This window comes from Schistocerca nitens, chromosome 8 (assembly GCF_023898315.1).
Source record: "Schistocerca nitens isolate TAMUIC-IGC-003100 chromosome 8, iqSchNite1.1, whole genome shotgun sequence".
In the NCBI taxonomy this organism is placed as follows: Eukaryota; Metazoa; Arthropoda; class Insecta; order Orthoptera; family Acrididae; genus Schistocerca; species Schistocerca nitens.
Genome location: NC_064621.1, coordinates 240703785 through 240722980, shown reverse-complemented (window position 1 = coordinate 240722980; position 19196 = coordinate 240703785). Strand labels below are relative to the sequence as shown.

Below are 19196 nucleotides of genomic sequence, written 5' to 3'. Positions count from 1 at the left end.
TATGATGTGTTCCAACATTATGAATTCAAAAAAAAAAAAAAAAAAAAAAAAATGGTTCAAATGGCTCTGAGCACTATGGGACTTAACATCTACGGTCATCAGTCCCCTAGAACTTAGAACTACTTAACCCTAGCTAACTTAAGGACAGCACACAACACCCAGCCATCACGAGGCAGAGAAAATCCCTGACCCCGCCGGGAATCAAACCCGGGAACCCGGGCGTGGGAAGTGAGAACGCTACCGCACGACCACGAGATGCGGGCCATTATGAATTACCTCGAAGAAAACGGTCTATTGACACACAGTCAACATGGGTTTAGAAAACATCGTTTCTGTGAAACACCACTAGCTCTTTATTCACATGAAGTGTTGAGTGCTATTGACAAGGGATTTCAGATCGATTCCGCCTCAAACTGCGGCGGCGATGTTTTTCCGATCAAGACATTAAAGAAAGAGTACTTACGAAAATATTGGACAATACATATTCGCTAATGGATTCATTCATTACTAAAATGTTAACTGTTGTCACGTAAAGCTTCAAAGAAAACGAGTTTGATTTCATACACGTACCCGACTCATACGATTATAGTTGGTTGTGGCTTTAATTTACCCTCGATATGTTGGCACAAATACATGTTTAATTCCGGTGGTATGCATAAAACATCATCCGAAATTGTGCTAAATTGAAAATTATTTCAAGCAGTTAGTTCATGAGCCCACGCGAATAGTAAACGGTTGTGAAAACACACTTGACCTCTTAGTAACAAATTATCCTGAGTTAGTAACGAGCATCAAAACAGATGCAGGGATTAGTGAACACAGGGTTGTCATAGCGAGACTGAATGTTGTAACCCCCAAACCCTCCAAAAAATAAACGAAAACTATACCTATACAAAAAAGCAGATAAAATTTCACTTGACGCCTTCCTGAGAGACAATCTCCATTCCTTCCAAATTAATGATATAAGTGTAGACCAGATGTGGCTTGAATTCAGAGAAATAGTATCGGCAGCAATTGATAGATTTTAAACTAAACTAAAACTAACTCCGACTACAGGCCGCAAGCGACCCATCGGGACCATCCGACCGCCGTATCATCCTCAGGCGAGGATGCGGATAGGAGGGGCATGGGGTCAGCACACCGCTCTCCCGGTCGTTAAGACGGTTTTCATTGACCGGAGCCGCCACTAATCGGTCGAGTAGCTCCTCAATTGGCATCACGAGGCTGAGTGCACCCCGAAAAATGGCAACAGCGCATGGCGGCAGGATGGTCACCCATCCAAGTGCCGGCCACACCCGACAGTGCTTAACTTCGGTGATCGCACGGGAACCGGTGTATCCACTGTGGCAAGGCCGTTGCCCAATTGATAGATTTTACCAAATAAATTAACAAACGACGGAGCTGATCGTCCTTGGTACCCAAAATGGGTCAGAACACTGAAGCAGAAACAACGAAACAAACATGCCAAATTTAAACAGACGCAAAATCCCCAAGATTGGCGATTTTTTTTAGAAGTTCGAAATTTAGCGTGGACCTCAATGCGAGATGCTTGTAACAGTTTCAACAATTAAACTTTCTCTCGAAACCTGGCAGAAAATCCAAAGGGATTCTGCTCGTATGTGAAGTTAGCAGCAAGAAACAATCAATGCCTTCTCAGCGCTACAACAATGGAGGTATTATCGAAGACAGTACTGCCAAAGTAGAGTTACTAAACACAGCTTTCCGAAATGCCTTCACAAAGGAATTAGAATCAAGAACAGCTGACAACATGAGTAACGTATAAGTAAATATCTTCAGAGTAGTGAAGCAACTAAAATCACTTAATAAAAACAAGTCTTCCGTCCAGACTGTATACCAATTAGGTTCCTTTCAGACTATGCTGATACATTAGCTCCACATTTGACAATCATATACAACCGTTCACTCGACAAAAGATCCGTACCTAAAGACTCGAAAGTCGCACAGGTCACACCAATATTCAATAAAGGTAGTAGGTGCAATCCACTTAGTTACAGGACCATATCGTTAACGCTGATATGCAGCAGGATTCTGGAACATATATATTGTGTTCGAACCTTATGAATTACCTCGAAGAAAACGGTGTATTGACACATAGTCAACATGGGTTTAGAAAACATAGTTCTTGTGAAACACAATTACCTCTTTATTCTTATAAAGTGTTCAGTGCTATTGACAAGGGATTTCAGATCGATTCCATATTTCTAGATTTCCGGAAGGCTTTTGACACTGTACTACACAAGCGGCTCGTTGTGAAATTGCGTGCTTATGGAATATCGTCGCAGTTGTGTAACTGGATTTGTGATTTCCTGTCAGAGGGGGACAGTTCGTAGTAATCGACCGAAAGTTACCGAGTAAAACAGAAGTGATTTTTGGCGTTCCCCAAGGTAGAGTTATAGGCCCTTTGCTGTTCCTTATCTGTGTAAACGATTTGGGAGACAATCTGAGCAGCCGTCTTCGGTTGTTTGCAGATGATGCTGTCGTTTATCGACTAATAAAGTCATCAGAAGATCAAAACATACTGCAAAACGATTTTGAAAAAATATGAATGGTGCGAAAAATGGCAGTTGACCCTAAATAACGAAAAGTGTGAAGTCATCCACATGAATGCTAAAGGGAACTCGTTAAACTTCGGTTACACGATAAATCAGTCTACTCTAAAAGCCGCAAATTCAACTAAATACCTAGATATTACTGTGGTGTCACCGCCAGACACCACACTTGCTAGGTGGTAGCTTAAATCGGCCGCGGTCCATTAGTACATGTCGGACCCGCGTGTCGCCACTGTGTGATCGTAGACCGAGCGCCACCACACGGCAGGTCTCGAGAGACGTACTAGCACTCGCCCCAGTTGTACGACGACGTTGCTAGCGACTACACTGACGAAGCCTTTCTCTCATTTGCCGAGAGACAGTTAGAAAAGCCTTCAGCTAAGTCCATGGCTACGACCTAGCAAGGCGCCATTAGTTACTTCATGAATCTAAAGAGTCTCACTTGTATCATCAAGAATGCTGTATACCAAAGGACGATATAAAAGTTAAGTGTTATTGTAGCTACGTTCTTTTAAAAAAAAATGGTTCAAATGGCTCTGAGCACTATGGGACTCAACATCTTAGGTCATCAGTCCCCTAGAACTTAGAACTACTTAAACCTAACTAACCTAAGGACATCACACACACCCATGCCCGAGGCAGGACTCGAACCTGCGACCGTAGCAGTCCCGCGGTTCCGGACTGCAGCGCCAGAACCGCTAGACCACCGCGGCCGGCATTACGTTCTTTTCTTTATCACATTCATCACGTATCCTGTTCCAGACTTCGCGCCAGTCGGCGTGTGTGTACGTGTGCCCTAACGGCTACCCGTCTCTGTGGACTGGCTGCCTTGTCAGTCCACTACAATTACAATTACGAACAACTTAAATTGGAAGGAACACATAGAAAATGTTGTGGGGAAGGCTAACCAAAGACTGCGTTTTATTGGCAGGACACTTTGAAAATGTAACAGACTTACTAAGAAGACTGCCTGCACTAAGGTTGTCCGTTCTCTGCGCGGTATGGGATCAGGTGGTAGAGCAGCTGCTGGAGTATAGCCTCCCATTCTCGCACCAGTGCCTGTCTGACCTCCGGAAGTGTCCTAGGGATTTGAAGACATGCAGCGATACGTCGACCATGTAACAACTATAACGGCTTCTGATACGAAATGTAACAATTGTGTTACTAAATGTAACTGGGTTTTCTCTTTTGATGCAAGTCAATTGTCAGGATGAGCATTCTAAAGCATTCTGTCAGGGTGAAACTATTAAATAAATTAACTTTTCTCTCTTAACAACATGTGGGCAGGGTGGGTTCTTCCTTGGCTCGGGTATGAGGTCGAATGAAACATCATTTTTACATAAGATAACTTTTATTGAAGATTTGTACAACTGTATCTTACGGGATATTCTGATTCGGAGAGCGGCAGCTGTGTCGTTTGTGAAGTCTTCTGCTGCGGCAGCGGCGGCGGCGGCGGTGGCGGCGTCTGATTACGCGTAGCGGTGTGTATCTCGTGTCCTGTCTCGCCCAGCTGACGGGAGACGCGCAGCGCGAGGTGGCCCGTTTAATTATTGCGAGCGAAGTCGTGCGTCGGATGATACCTTGGGTGTGGCGTCCCAGTGTTTCTCTTCTCTATGCGGCCGCGTGTGTTGTGCGTCGACCAGCGGAGCGGCGCGGCGGGGGAAGGCCAGTGTCCCGGACTCGAACCACGGACTCCCGCTTGCCAGTCTTCGGCTGTCAGGTCTTCATCCCAGCTCACAGGTGACTGCTGAGGTGAGGCCGTCTCCTTCCCGTCCTCACGAGCCACCCGGGTACGTCAAAATCAGACTTCAAATACCTTTTAACTTCTGTCTTCTGGCGCCGCGGCTGCTCCTTGCTATTCCATTACAGCGGCGGACTTGGTGCGTCTGTGCATGATGCAGTCTCTTCTTGCATGACGGTCTTCAGCACCGAAACTGACTGAAAACGTCTTCGTCTTCTTCGTCTCTCCTCTCCGTCACCGTCTCCGTCTCCGTCTTCGTCTTCGACTTCGTCTTCATCTGACTTCATCTGTCTGGCCCACTGCGTCTCGCGTATTTATTCACTTCAGTTTACTGGAGGTGAACGACTTCACGGTCATTGCCTCGTCTGTCACGTTGAAAAGCTTCTCGAAGAATCTTCTTAACGTCGGTCGTTGGCTCTTGGAATGTAGGTGAGGGCCTTTGATCACATGTGACGACTGAGAAACACGTGAGCCGGTCATTGCCTCTTCTGTCACGTTGAAAAGCTTCTCGAAGAATCTTCTTAACGTCGGTCATTGGCTCTTGGGATGTAGGCGAGGGCCTTTGCTCACATACGACAACTGAGAAACACGTGAGCTGGTCGGGCGATGCCCTGACGGCTGAATCGACAGCGCCCGCTTATGTGGAACTTGCTGACTTCATGGTCATTGTCTCTTCTGTTCTGCTGTTTTGCCCGCTGAATGCCAGTATGTAACTCTCTAAACTAAACCAAGTTTTCCATTTATATTCTAATTTCTAGTTCACTTTGATTTCACTAATTTATTTACTTAAGTACCACTCAACATTCCTCCACCCTTCGGAGAAATTCGCCCTCGAATTTACCACTCAACATTCCTCCACTCTTCACACGGCAAAAGCACTAACACAAGCAATGAAAACCCTCGACTTTTAAGATTACACACGCTTCACATTAAGTATGTTGAAAATACTTTATCACTTTACAAAAGCACTGTACGGTCGTGAATCACATAGTTCTTACATAAATGGTTGTAATAAGTGTAACAAACCTTGATGACAATGAACAAACAAAAATAGATTATTCACTTAGAAATTTACATAGCAACACCTGTTTAATCTACCCTATATGAATGCAAGAATATTTATTCTACAGTATTGTTTATTTTAACATGAGTCTGTTTAATAAAGAATGAAGTACAATAAACAAAATTAATACACTAATGCTCAAAAGTAACTACTGAAGTACGCCAGTTAAGAGTGTGGTATCCAATTAACAGCGATTTGATGAAGTGGTATATTATTATTTGGCTTATTTTTTCGTCTTAAATAAAAGAAAACTGTACAAAGCAGAAACACCAACACAAAGGTTCCAGATATACCTGTTCCTAAATTTATACTTTTACTTTTGTTTTCACTTTTTAACTTTAAAACATGTAGCATCATAACATTGCCATCAATTTTGCCTTGCTGTGAGTTTATGAACATATCTAATGGCTTCAGAAGGGAACTGTCAAGGGAGTCATTGACGTAGGATAGGTTTTATGTAGGAAATGCTTGCATGGCGTTTTCTGAAAAAAGCAAACAACATGGTTATGAACCTACCAACCTAGTAAAAACAAAAACAAAGAAAAGAAGGAATACATTGTTAACTACAAGATCTACATGTCTCTACGTTCAACTTTTCTTTCTTAAAAAATAAACCATTATCATTTATTAATTATTTACATATGTATACTACAGTCTACTAAGATTCAACTAGGACATTCGCACTCGTGGTCGAAGATTGTATGGTGCCATGTCTGTATGTTGTGCTGGCGTGGCCACTCTTTTTCCTTTACGGGAACTTCCTCCACCCTTCGGAAAAGCAGACACTATTGTTGAAGGAATTACATCTGGAGCGCCCTTAAAAGGTTTTAAACGACTTGCATGGACAATAGTAGTTCGGGTGGGCAGTTGCAGTTTGACGTTGACTGGTGACGTGATCTCAATAATTTGATAAGGACCTCTGTAGTTTGTTACAAATTTCTTCGTTTTTCCTTTTGCAACGTAAGGAGTTGAAAGCATAACCCACTGACCGATTTTGTAATTTGGATATTTACCTTGGGCATTACCTAATCTTTCCTGTCGTTCCAAAGCCTTTGTATTAGATTTTTGAACCTTTTTCCATACATCCTTCATCATTCGACTGAAATCTCTTACTGTTTCTCCGACTTTTCCGTTTTTCTGCCTGATTACATCAAAAGGGGACGGCATTTTTCTCCCATAGACCACTTCATAAGGTGACATGCCAGTTGCTTCATGCGTTTTGGCGTTGTATACCGACACGATTATTGGTAAATACGTATCCCAATTAGAATGTTGTTCATTAATATAATAACTAAGCATCTTGCCAATTGTCCGATGAACTCTTTCTGTGCGCCCGTTGCACTGAGGGTGTAACGGGGTTGTGCGTAATTTACGTATTTTTAGTAAGTGGCAAAGCTGTTTCATTAATTCGGACATAAAATTAGATCCCTGATCTGTGATAATAGCTTCAGGTACGCCAAATTTAAGTATCCAGTTGTTAACTAAAGCTTGGGCAACTGTATTTGCTTGCTGATCTGGGAGACTCACCATAGCTAGGTAGCGTGAAAAGTGATCTATAATTGTAAGGACATACTTATTACCAGCAGGTGTTTTATGAAATGGCCCGTAGAGATCCACTCCGCAGATTTGATATGGACATGAAGCCTCGGGGAGCCTCTGTAACGGTATTTTTGAACGAGAAAGTTCAGCTCGTTGTGCGCACGCAATGCAATTACGAACGTACTGCGCAACATCCTGCTTTCTGGTTTGCCACCAAAATCGCTCTGCTACACGTCTTTCGGTTGTCCGCTGTCCACCGTGTCCTGCAAGGATATGATCGTGGGCCTCTGCCATTATTTCTTGTCTAAGGTGTTGGGGAACAACAATTCGCGGTCCAAGTTTTGTTTTACGGCATAATACACCATCTTCAAAGCAAAATTGTTTTTGAGTTGCGTATTTTTTGCATTCTGTATCCTCATCTTGTGCCTTTCTCCAGTCCTCAGTATCTCGGCCTGTTGCTTCCAAAAGTGCTATTTTCCGACTTAGGCAATCTGCATTCGTGTGTTTTTTGCCTGGTTTATGGATAACTTCGAAATCCATTTCGGAAAGACATAGGGCCCAACGCGTGAGACGACTAGATGGATCCTTTAATCCAAGCAACCATTTTAAAGCTGCGTGGTCTGTAATGACCTTGAATTTCCTACCGTACAAGTAGCATTTAAAGTATTTGATACCATAAATAACACTTAACAATTCTTTCTCCGTTGTGGAATAATTTCTTTCTGCCGTTGTTAGTTGTCTCGAAGCGTAGGCTATGGGGTGTTCCGCGCCATTAATATTCTGACTCAAAACAACTCCTACTGAATGACCACTTGCGTCACAGGATAAAATAAATTCTTTATTATAATCTGGGTAGGCTAATACTGGACTGTGTGTTAACTTATCTTTAAGGGTTTGAAATGCTGATTCGCAATCTTGAGACCAATGAAATTTTGCACCCTTTTTCAATAATTGGGTTAAGGGTCGGGCAATCTCAGCAAAATTTTGAACATATTTCCGGTAGTACGAAGCGAGACCAATGAAACTTTGTACTTCCTTAACGCGTTGTGGTGTTGGGAAGTCCTTAACTGCCGAAATTAATCGAGGATCTGTTTTAATTCCTTTTTCACTAATGACATGCCCTAGGTATGTAACCTCTGTCAATGCAAAAGTACATTTTTCCATATTTAATGTTAATTTAGCTTTTCTAAGTCTCTGAAAAACATTACGCAGACGCACAGCATGTTCATTAATGTCTTTGGAGAATACAATAATATCGTCTAAATATACACAACATTGCTGAGTTTTGAGTCCTCGCAATACTCCATCGAGTAGTCTTTGAAAAGTTGCTGGTGCATTTTTCAAACCGAAAGGCATTCTTTTAAATTGCCAATGGCCTCCAGGGGTAGAAAATGCTGTTTCATGCCTATCTGCAGGAGCAACTTCCAATTGATGATATCCGCTACGTAGATCGATTGTTGAAAAGTATTTACTGTTACCCAAACTGTCAATGATATCTGTAATGTTTGGAAGAGGATAAACATCTGAGATAGTTTGTTTGTTAAGGTGTCTGTAGTCACAACAAAATCTATATCGTTTCGTACCGTCGGGAGACTTCTTTGGAATAATTACAATATTTGAATTATAAGGAGAATCAGAATATTCTATAATTCCATCTTTTAGATGCTGTTCTAAAAATTCATCCAGTACTGGCTGTAAGTGATGCGGAACTCTATAAGGCTTCCTATAAACTGAGGGGCTATTTCCTGTTGGGATCCTATGCTGTGTGATATCTGTTGCTGGCAGTGGACCTTCTGCATTAAATAAATCTTGAAACTCAACTAAAACTGCTTCTATCGTGTCTCTATCCTTTCCTTGCAAATGCTCAATCTTCTGGCGTAATGCGGTTTTATAGGCGTCTGGTTTCTGACCATCGTTAATATCTGACCAAATGAAATCTTCTTCTTCAAAAGTACTGACTGTAGCTACTAATATTCCCTTATGCAACTCTTTGTCCTCCACTCCGAAATTGTCAATATGTACCGGTACTTTTCTTTCTCCCTCAACGTCTTGAACCCGTACAACACTTCTACGTACAAAACAATGTGATACATCTAATTCCTCATTTTCCTCTTAAGGCTCTATTAGACACACTGTATCTGTAGGTACTTCGGAGTCAACGGTCATCCAGAAAAGTTTTCCTGAGCCAGATGGTATCTGATCCCGCGAATCAACCTTCAAGGACGTTGCACGCAGTATAGTTGATTTCGCCTTCCGGTTAGGGAAATCTTGCGGCAGAGGGCCCTTTGCAGCGGTGTCACCTAGCTGAAACACTATTCCGCTAAGTTCTACAGTTTGCTGTCTGAGGTCGATTTTAGCGTGATGTTTATTCAGGAAATCCAGTCCTAGGATCGCGTCGTACCCGTCAGTTACCTTTGTTACCACTTCTACATCTTCTTGATATTGTACACCCTGAATAGAGAAAATCAGTGATGTACATCCTAATGACTTCACTGTACCTCCTCCTACTCCACTCAATCTATACCTTGGAGGGTCATATTTCTTTTCTCCAATACATTTATTACTCACTATTGATACGTTTGCGCCTGTATCCACTAGTATCCTTGCCTCTTTATCCTGTATGGTAGCAGATAACCAGCATTCCACCTTCACATTCGCCTTAATGGCATGAAATTTTATTGGGAACGCCTGGCGGCGGCTCCGACATTCCCGTTTGAGTTTAACTGATTTCTATTTCCAAAAACTTTCTTAGACCTGCATTCCTTGAATGTGTGACCTATTCTTTGACAATTAGTGCATTGAGGTTGTCTGCAGTTTTTTGCTATATGCCCCTGTCGATCGCACCTAAAACATCGTACTCCTGCTGAAAATACATTTCGCTTCTCCTTGTATCTGGTGGCAATGTCAATTTCTTCAAAAGCCGTCGCCACAGATACAGCTTCCGCTAAATTTTTAGGAAACTCTGCCCTGACACGACGGGACGTTTCAGGAGGTAACCCACGTAAAAATGTATCCAGAGCTCTATTTTCTGCCTCTTGTAAAATAACTTTATTTGCTTCATCACTAGTTGTCAACTGATAGGTGTTAATATTAACTTTTCTAATCCTATCTACAAAACTTTCTAACGACTCGTTTTGCCTCTGAGTGATAGTGTTTAACTGTTCCCTATAAAATCTACAGCTGTTCTGTTTTTGAAAACGTTTAAGCAATCCTTTCTTCAATTCCTCAAATGTTGGAGCATTCCGTAATTCTTCGTGGTATAATACGTGTGCTTTAGCCTCTCCTGTCAATCTTAACTTTGTCATTTGTAAGAGCTGTTCATCTGACCATGATCCTAACTTTGCAGCTGCTACTAAATCATCAAAAAAGGCTGTTACGTCCTCGCCAGGTTTACCTGAAAAAGGAGTTACTAAGGCTGCTGCTGAGGAATCTAGGGTGGGAGGGATTGAACTGGTTTGCCTAACGTCACTCAACTGTTTAAATAATGCATTATTATCACTTTTAAGCTGTTCTATCTGATTAACTAAGCTCTGAATAGCTTCCTCAGTAGAAACCGCTTGTGGTGCTGACTCTGACTTTGTACGATTTCGTGTCATCATTTTACAAACTATTAGTTACACAATATTACCACACTGAATGAAAAAGATGTTTAAATATTTTCGACAAACCCTTAAAATTATGAGAGAGAATACCCTTCAAAATAAAGAAAATATTACGACTGTCTATGAAACATCTATCCTTTCTCACATTAAACGATACTAACTGTGAACCTTCAGTGACTGTCATTCACACCTCATATTGAGCCAAGGGTTTTTTCTCTGACACCAAATGTAACAACTATAACGGCTTCTGATACGAAATGTAACAATTGTGTTACTAAATGTAACTGGGTTTTCTCTTTTGATGCAAGTCAATTGTCAGGATGAGCATTCTAAAGCATTCTGTCAGGGTGAAACTATTAAATAAATTAACTTTTCTCTCTTAACAACATGTGGGCAGGGTGGGTTCTTCCTTGGCTCGGGTATGAGGTCGAATGAAACATCATTTTTACATAAGATAACTTTTATTGAAGATTTGTACAACTGTATCTTACGGGATATTCTGATTCGGAGAGCGGCAGCTGTGTCGTTTGTGAAGTCTTCTGCTGCGGCAGCGGCGGCGGCGGCGGTGGCGGCGTCTGATTACGCGTAGCGGTGTGTATCTCGTGTCCTGTCTCGCCCAGCTGACGGGAGACGCGCAGCGCGAGGTGGCCCGTTTAATTATTGCGAGCGAAGTCGTGCGTCGGATGATACCTTGGGTGTGGCGTCCCAGTGTTTCTCTTCTCTATGCGGCCGCGTGTGTTGTGCGTCGACCAGCGGAGCGGCGCGGCGGGGGAAGGCCAGTGTCCCGGACTCGAACCACGGACTCCCGCTTGCCAGTCTTCGGCTGTCAGGTCTTCATCCCAGCTCACAGGTGACTGCTGAGGTGAGGCCGTCTCCTTCCCGTCCTCACGAGCCACCCGGGTACGTCAAAATCAGACTTCAAATACCTTTTAACTTCTGTCTTCTGGCGCCGCGGCTGCTCCTTGCTATTCCATTACAGCGGCGGACTTGGTGCGTCTGTGCATGATGCAGTCTCTTCTTGCATGACGGTCTTCAGCACCGAAACTGACTGAAAACGTCTTCGTCTTCTTCGTCTCTCCTCTCCGTCACCGTCTCCGTCTCCGTCTTCGTCTTCGACTTCGTCTTCATCTGACTTCATCTGTCTGGCCCACTGCGTCTCGCGTATTTATTCACTTCAGTTTACTGGAGGTGAACGACTTCACGGTCATTGCCTCGTCTGTCACGTTGAAAAGCTTCTCGAAGAATCTTCTTAACGTCGGTCGTTGGCTCTTGGAATGTAGGTGAGGGCCTTTGATCACATGTGACGACTGAGAAACACGTGAGCCGGTCATTGCCTCTTCTGTCACGTTGAAAAGCTTCTCGAAGAATCTTCTTAACGTCGGTCATTGGCTCTTGGGATGTAGGCGAGGGCCTTTGCTCACATACGACAACTGAGAAACACGTGAGCTGGTCGGGCGATGCCCTGACGGCTGAATCGACAGCGCCCGCTTATGTGGAACTTGCTGACTTCATGGTCATTGTCTCTTCTGTTCTGCTGTTTTGCCCGCTGAATGCCAGTATGTAACTCTCTAAACTAAACCAAGTTTTCCATTTATATTCTAATTTCTAGTTCACTTTGATTTCACTAATTTATTTACTTAAGTACCACTCAACAACCAAGAGCATCCCAGACGTGCTCGATGGGGTATAGGTCTGGAGAACAGACAGGTCGCTCCATTCGCCTAATATCTTCTGTTTCAAAGTACTCCTCCACGATGGCAGCTCGGTGGGGCAGTGCCTTATCATCCATCAGGAGGAAGGTGGGACCCACTGAACCCCTGAAAAGGCGGACATACTGGTGCAAAATGACGTCCCGATTCACCTGACCTGTCACAGTTCCTCTGTCAAACACATGCAGAGGTGTACGTGCACCAATCATAATCCCACCCCACACCATCAAACCACGACCTCCATACAGGTCCCTTTCAACGACATTAAGGTGTTGCTATATGGTTCCTGGTTCTCGCCAGATGAAAACCCGGCGAGAATCACTGATCAGACTATACCTGGACTCGTCCGTGAACATAACTTGGGACCACTGTTCCAATGACAATGTACTGTGTTCTCGACACCAGGCTTTACGGGCTCTCCTGTGACCAGGGGTCAGTGGAATGCACCTTGCAGGTCTCCGGGTGAATAAACCACGTCTGTTCAGTCCTCTGTGTCTGGAGACAACTGTTCCAGTGGCTGCGGTAAGGTCCAGAACAAGACTACCTGCAGTACTTGGTGGACGTCTGCTGGCACTGATGGTGAGTTATCGGTCTTCTTGTGGTTTTGTAGACTGTGGACGTCCCATACTGTAGCGCCTGGACACGTTTCCTGTCTGCTGGAATCGATGCCAAAATCTTGAGATCACACTTTGTGCTACACGGAGGGTCCGTGCTACGACCTGCTGTGTTTGACCAGCCTCCAGTCGCACTAGTATTCTACCCCTCATAACGTCATCAGTGTGTTCTTTGAGCCATTTTCAACACACAGTCACCATTAGCACGTCTGAAAACGTCTGCACACTTACTCGCTGCACCGTACTCTGACATGCACCAACACTCCTCTGCGTATGTGGACTGCTGCCAGCGCCACCGTGCGACGACCGCAGGTCAAATGCACCGCACGGTCATACCCCAAGATGATTTAAAACCACAAACCGCCCACCAGAGCATTGTTTCACCATGTATCAGCATGATCCTTAATTTATGAGCATGAGTGTAGACAACTTAGTGTGTTAAACTTTTAACTTAAGATTACACTGAGGTGACAAAAGTCATGGGATACCTCCTCGTGTCAGACCTTCTTTTGCCCAGGTAGCGCAGCAACTCGGCATGGCATGGACTCCACAAGTCCTGGCAGTTCCTTGAAGAAATATTCATCCATGCTGTGAGGTGTGTCAAGCACGTTTGAGAGAATCGCCGCCGCTCGCGTGCGAAAAACCTCTGCGGTTTGATTGTAATCATACGTGTAAGCTGTTAATTGTACATATGTGAGCATGTTCTACATCCACCCTCTTGTATGTTGTCCATTGAAAGCACGCAGGGCTCAGCAGGAATAAGCCACTTGATAGCGCAGACTCCAGGGATAATATGAAACTGCGGAGCAGTTGGCCGCTACGCGAGATCACCGACGGCTGATTCTGATGCTTAATGGGTTATCAAAAGTCGAAGTTGATCAACACATTTGTCAGTTTTGCTGGTTTCCTTTTGTATTCTGCTTGGAGGCTAGAGAGTTGTTCGATAGAGCTGCACAAGAGAGGTGCTTAGCGTAATTTCGCAGGAGAATTGCGTGTAGCGCTAATCGTAGGCGGGAGTTTAGCAGAGGTTGCGAACTGACGTCAGGTGGGACCTCACAAGTTATAGTTCAGGTTTACTGTGTGGTGAGTCGAGATGGAGATGACTACTGCGGATTTTAGTGACTTCGAAATATATCCCAGTAAGACCTATGATTTTTGTGCCTGGGTTCCAAAAAAAGGGTTCCGCTTCTACGAAATATCTTAGTCGTGGCAAGGGCGATTTGTAAGATTTTGAGTTGATGAGAGGGTACATTAATTTTTGTAGTGACGATGTATCACGTGCAAAGAATAGCAAGTCCAAGTCTTACTGTTTGCTATTGGAGTGGTATTTTAGGATATCGTAATCGTCCGATCGTTTGCGATGAACTGGTACTTCGTCGTTTCGCGCTCCCAGAAGAAATTGGGTATTTGCCAGTTTATGTTATTGGATAGTGCAGTGTATTAATGCATCGAGAAAAGTGTTGTCTCGATAGCGGCTGTGGTCTGGATGTGGCGCTAATAGAAACAATCAAATATTTTTCTTGGCTTGCGTTCATGTTGTTGCCCGACAGTAACTGAAATCGCACGTTCACCAGATTTTCTTGTTTGAATGTTTACAGAACTCAGGGACTCATCAATACAAAGCCCTTAGCAATATTGAGACTTGGAAGTTAATAAAAGTCGAGCTGCTGTTAAATTGTTTCACTGAGGATTATAAAGGCACGCTTAACGCCAACGCATGAAGAGGTTTAGCTTTGTAATTTTTGAATGAATGGTAATACGTATAAGGTTATGGTCCAAAGCGGCGGTGGCATTTAGGATTTTTTTTGTTTTTGTTGTATTGCTTGTTGTATTTCTCTTCCGTAGAGTAGGAAAGAGTGTTTAGCTTTCATCTCAGCACTCGGACTTTATAATCTACGAAAATCTATAGTAGTTTGAGTTTATTGAAGAAAGGGCTACTATGCTGGCCAAACGGGAATTAAATTTGCCTTGTAACTATGTGATAGTGATTGTTATTATTCAATTTGACGTGAAATAATCGAATGGTTTCTTTTAACGGATAAGTAGGAAAATTTAAAGAGAGAGTTTATCTTTGGAAGATAAAGATAACGATTCGTGTGATAGTGAACTGGCAGTATTCAACCTGGTTAAACGATATTACTGTGCTTTTATTTGAAGAGAGAATTAGTGAGAATGTTTTGAGATAACTCTTTGAATTATTACAATGTCTATCAACGCTGATATTTTAGTATTGTGACAGTTAGGAATTTTAAAATCGAAAGCAACGATCCAAAGATAGCGACTGACTGTTTTGAGCAGACTGATTAACTGGTACTTTAACGAAATTATTTCTGACTGACATTGACATAACACTTTATTTCGAAAGATAGTTTATTAAGAGTTATCTCGACTATGTCAGGTTTATTTGACGATATGGCTTCTATTATATTTATATTTAGAGACTTAAGTTTCACTTAAGAGAGTATTACGAAAGATATAATTGTACATCCAATACAGCACACGCTTGTGATCGCTGAACTACCTACGGAAAACTTGTTGACGATCGACATGCTCAGGAAATTAAGCAACTGAAAGACTTCTCTACATCAGTTGCGGAATTCTTTTGCAAGCTGGGACTTGATGTTTAACGTTCGTTTTGTTCCCACGAATCTGAACGCTTATCCCGATTTTTCCTTACATTAAAAAGGGATTACAATGCAGGCCGATGTAAATGGTTGTATAGAGTGAAAATAGCCTACATACACTTCCACTCACATTGTTTGGAATACTTAAGCACACTATAGATAGCCGCTTTTCTTGAAGTGCAATCACTGACACAGAAGTGACTGTGCACAAGCTATTTAATTAATGAAATAGTGAAGGCACCAGAGGATCAAGTAGGTAAAAAGACGAGGGCCAATAGAAATCCTTGGGTAACAGAAGAGATACTGAATTTAATTGATGAAAGGAGAAAATACAAAAACGCGGTAAATGAATCAGGCAAAAGGGAATACAAACGTCTGAAAAATGAGATCGACAGGAAGTACAAAATGGCTAAGCAGGGACGGCTAGAGGACAAATGTAAGGATGTAGAGGCGTATATCACCAGGGGTAAGATAGATACTACCTGCAGGAAAATTAAAGCGACCTTTGGAGAAAAGAAAACAACTTGCATAAATATCAAGAGCTCAGATGGAAACACAGTTCTAATCAAAGAAGGGAAAGCAGAGAGGTGGAACGAGTATACAGAGGGTCTACACAAGGTTCTTGAGGATAATATTATGGAAATGGAAGAGGATGTAGATGAAAATGAAATGGGAGATATGATACTGCGTGAAGAATTTGACAGAGCACTGAAAGACCTTAGTCGAAACAAGGCCCCGCGAGTAGACAACATTCCATTAGAACTACTGATAGCTTTGGGAGAGCTAGCCCTAACAAAACTCTACTTTCTGGCGAGCAAGATGTATGAGACAGGCGAAACACCCTCAGACTTCAAGAAGAATATAATAATTCCAATCCCAAAGAAAGCAGGCGTTGACAGATGTGAAAATTACCGAACTACCAATTTAATAAGCAACAGCTGCAAAGTACTAACACGAATTCTTTACAGACGAATGGAAAATCTGGTAGAAGCCGACCTCGGGGAAGATCAGTTTTGATTCCGTAGAATGTTGGAACATGTGAGGCAATACTGACCCTACGACTTATCTTAGAATATCGATTAAGGAAATGCAAACCTACGTTTCTAGCATTTGTAGAATTAGAGAAAGCTTTTGAAAAAATTGACTGCTATACTGTCTTTCAAATTCTGAAGGCGGCAGGAGTAAAATACAGGGAGCGAAAGGCTATTTACAATTTGTACAGAAAGCAGATGGCAGTTATTGGTCGAGGGACATGAAAGGGAAGCAGTGGTTGGGAAGGGAGTGAGACAGGGTTGTGGCCTCTCCCCGATGCTATTCAATCTGTGTATTGAGCAAGCAGTAAAGGAAACAAAAGAAAAATTCGGAGTAGGTATTAAAATCCATGGAGAAGAAATAAAAACTTTGAGGTTCGCCGATGACATTGTAATTCTGTCAGAGACAGCAAAGGACTTGGAAGAGCTGTTGAACGGAATGGACAGTGTCTTGAAAGGAGGATTTAAGATGTAAATCAACAAAAGCAAAACGAGGATAATGGAATGTAGTCGAATTAAGTCGGGCGATGCAGAGGGAATTAGATTAGGAAATGAGACACTTAAAGTAGTAAAGGAGTTTTGCTATTTGGGGAGCAAAATAACTGATGATGGTCGAAGTAGAGAGGATATAAAATGTAGACTGGCAATGGCAAGGAAAGCGTTTCTGAAGGAGATAAATTTGTTAACATCGAGTATAGATTTAAGTCTCAGGAAGTCGTATTTGTATGGAGTGTAGCCATATATGGAAGTGAAACATGGACGATAACTAGTTTGGACAAGAAGAGAATAGAAGCTTTCGAAATGTGGTGCTACAGAAGAATGCTGAAGATTAGATGGGTAGATCACATAACTAATGAGGAGGTATTGAATAGAATTGGGGAGACGAGGGGTTTGCTGTACAACTTGACTAGAAGAAGGGATCGCTTGGTAGGGCATATTCTGTGGCATCAAGGAATCATCAATTTAGTATTGGAGGGCAGCATGGAGTGTAAAAATCGTAAGGGGAGACCAAGAGATGAATACATTAAACAGATTCAGAAGGATGTAGGTTGCAGTAGGTACTGGAAGATGAAGAAGCTTACACAGGATAGAGTAGCATGGAGAGCTGCATCGAACCAGTCTCAGGACTGAAGACCACAACAACAATAACAACATTTAATTAACATTTCGGCCTTACGTCCAAAAAGTTATCCTCATTTCATAATAACTCTCGGTTGTCCCTGCCAGCCTGGAATTTTTTTTTTAAGTCAGATGTTGTTTCCTACAACGAGATAAAGTAACTAGAAATCACTGAACTATATAAATTCTGGTGAGCTGTGCGGTACCTGTCCTGGAGCAACAGTGCAACAGTTAGTCTTACAAGAACAGAGTGAGTTTGAGAACAGTGGCGCACCACGCTAACGGTAGAAAGCTTTTGTTAACAGATCGCCACTGTACAGCTGCTTCTATAGCCGTCCAGAGTAAGTGCTGCCCGTGCAGGACTTCGTGCATGAACCGACCTCTCTATTATGTCCCATTAATGTTCGATGGAATTCATCGGGCTCTCGGTTGGGCAAATAGTTAGCTTGAATTGTTCAGAATGTTCTTCAACCAATCGCGAACAATTGTCATCCACAAAAATCCCATCGTTGTTTGGGCACATGAAGTCCATGAATAGCTGTAAATAGTCTCCAGGTAGCTTTAACATAGCTATTTGTAGACACTGGTCGGTTCAGTTGGACCGGAGGACCCAGTCTATTCCATGTAATCACAGTCCACACCATCGTGGAGCCCCCACCAACCTGCTCAGTGCCTTGTTGACAACTTGGCTCCATAGTTTCGTGGAATGTGCGCCACACTCGAACCCTACCATTAGTTCTTAGCAACTGAAATGGGATCTCATCTGACCAGGCCAGAGTTTTCCAGTCGTCTAGGGCCAACCCGCTGGTCACGAGCCCAGGAGAGGCACTGCAGCTAATGTCGTGAGGTTCGCAACGGCAGTCGCATCGGTCGTCTGCTACCACAGCCTACTAACGCCAAATTTCAGGCCCTGTCCTAACGGATACGTTCGTCGTACGTCCAACATTGATTTCTGCTGCTATTTCACATAGTGTTGCTTGTCACTTAGCACTGACAACTCTACGACCTGCTCCCAGTTGTTAAGTGTCGGCATTCAACCACTGCGTTGTCCGTGATGAGAGACAATGTCTGAAACTCGGTACTCTCGACACACTCTTGATACTGTCGATCTCGGAATACTGAACGCCCTAACGATTTCCGAAATGGAATGACCTATGTCTCTAGCCGCAACTACAATTCCGCGTTGAAAGCCTGTTAACTGCCATCGTGCGGCCATAATAATGCCGGAAATCTCTTCACATGAATCACATGAGTACATCTACATCTACATCTACATGGTTACCCTGCAATTCACAGTTACGTGCCTGGCAGAGTGTTCATCGAACCATTTTCATACTATTTCTCTACCATTCCACTCTCGAATGGCGCACGGGTAAAAGGAACACATCTTTCCGTTCGAGCTTGTAACCTCCCCGGAGAATTTCGTATTGACAATAATTAAATGTTAATGGGCATAGAGCCAAGTGTAACCTTCCCGCAAAAATGAAAGATAATTTTTAAATGAGAATAGACATCGTGCTAAGTGTAAGCTCCCCGCAATTATTATTAAACGATATGAATTGAATGAAAATGCAAATAGAGCCA

General features: G+C 42.9%; 1 pseudogene; it reads right to left on the bottom strand.

Moving 5' to 3' along the window:
- Nucleotides 1–1243: 1243 nt before the first annotated feature.
- Nucleotides 1244–1360, bottom strand: LOC126200090 (5S ribosomal RNA; annotated as a pseudogene).
- Nucleotides 1361–19196: the final 17836 nt, after the last annotated feature.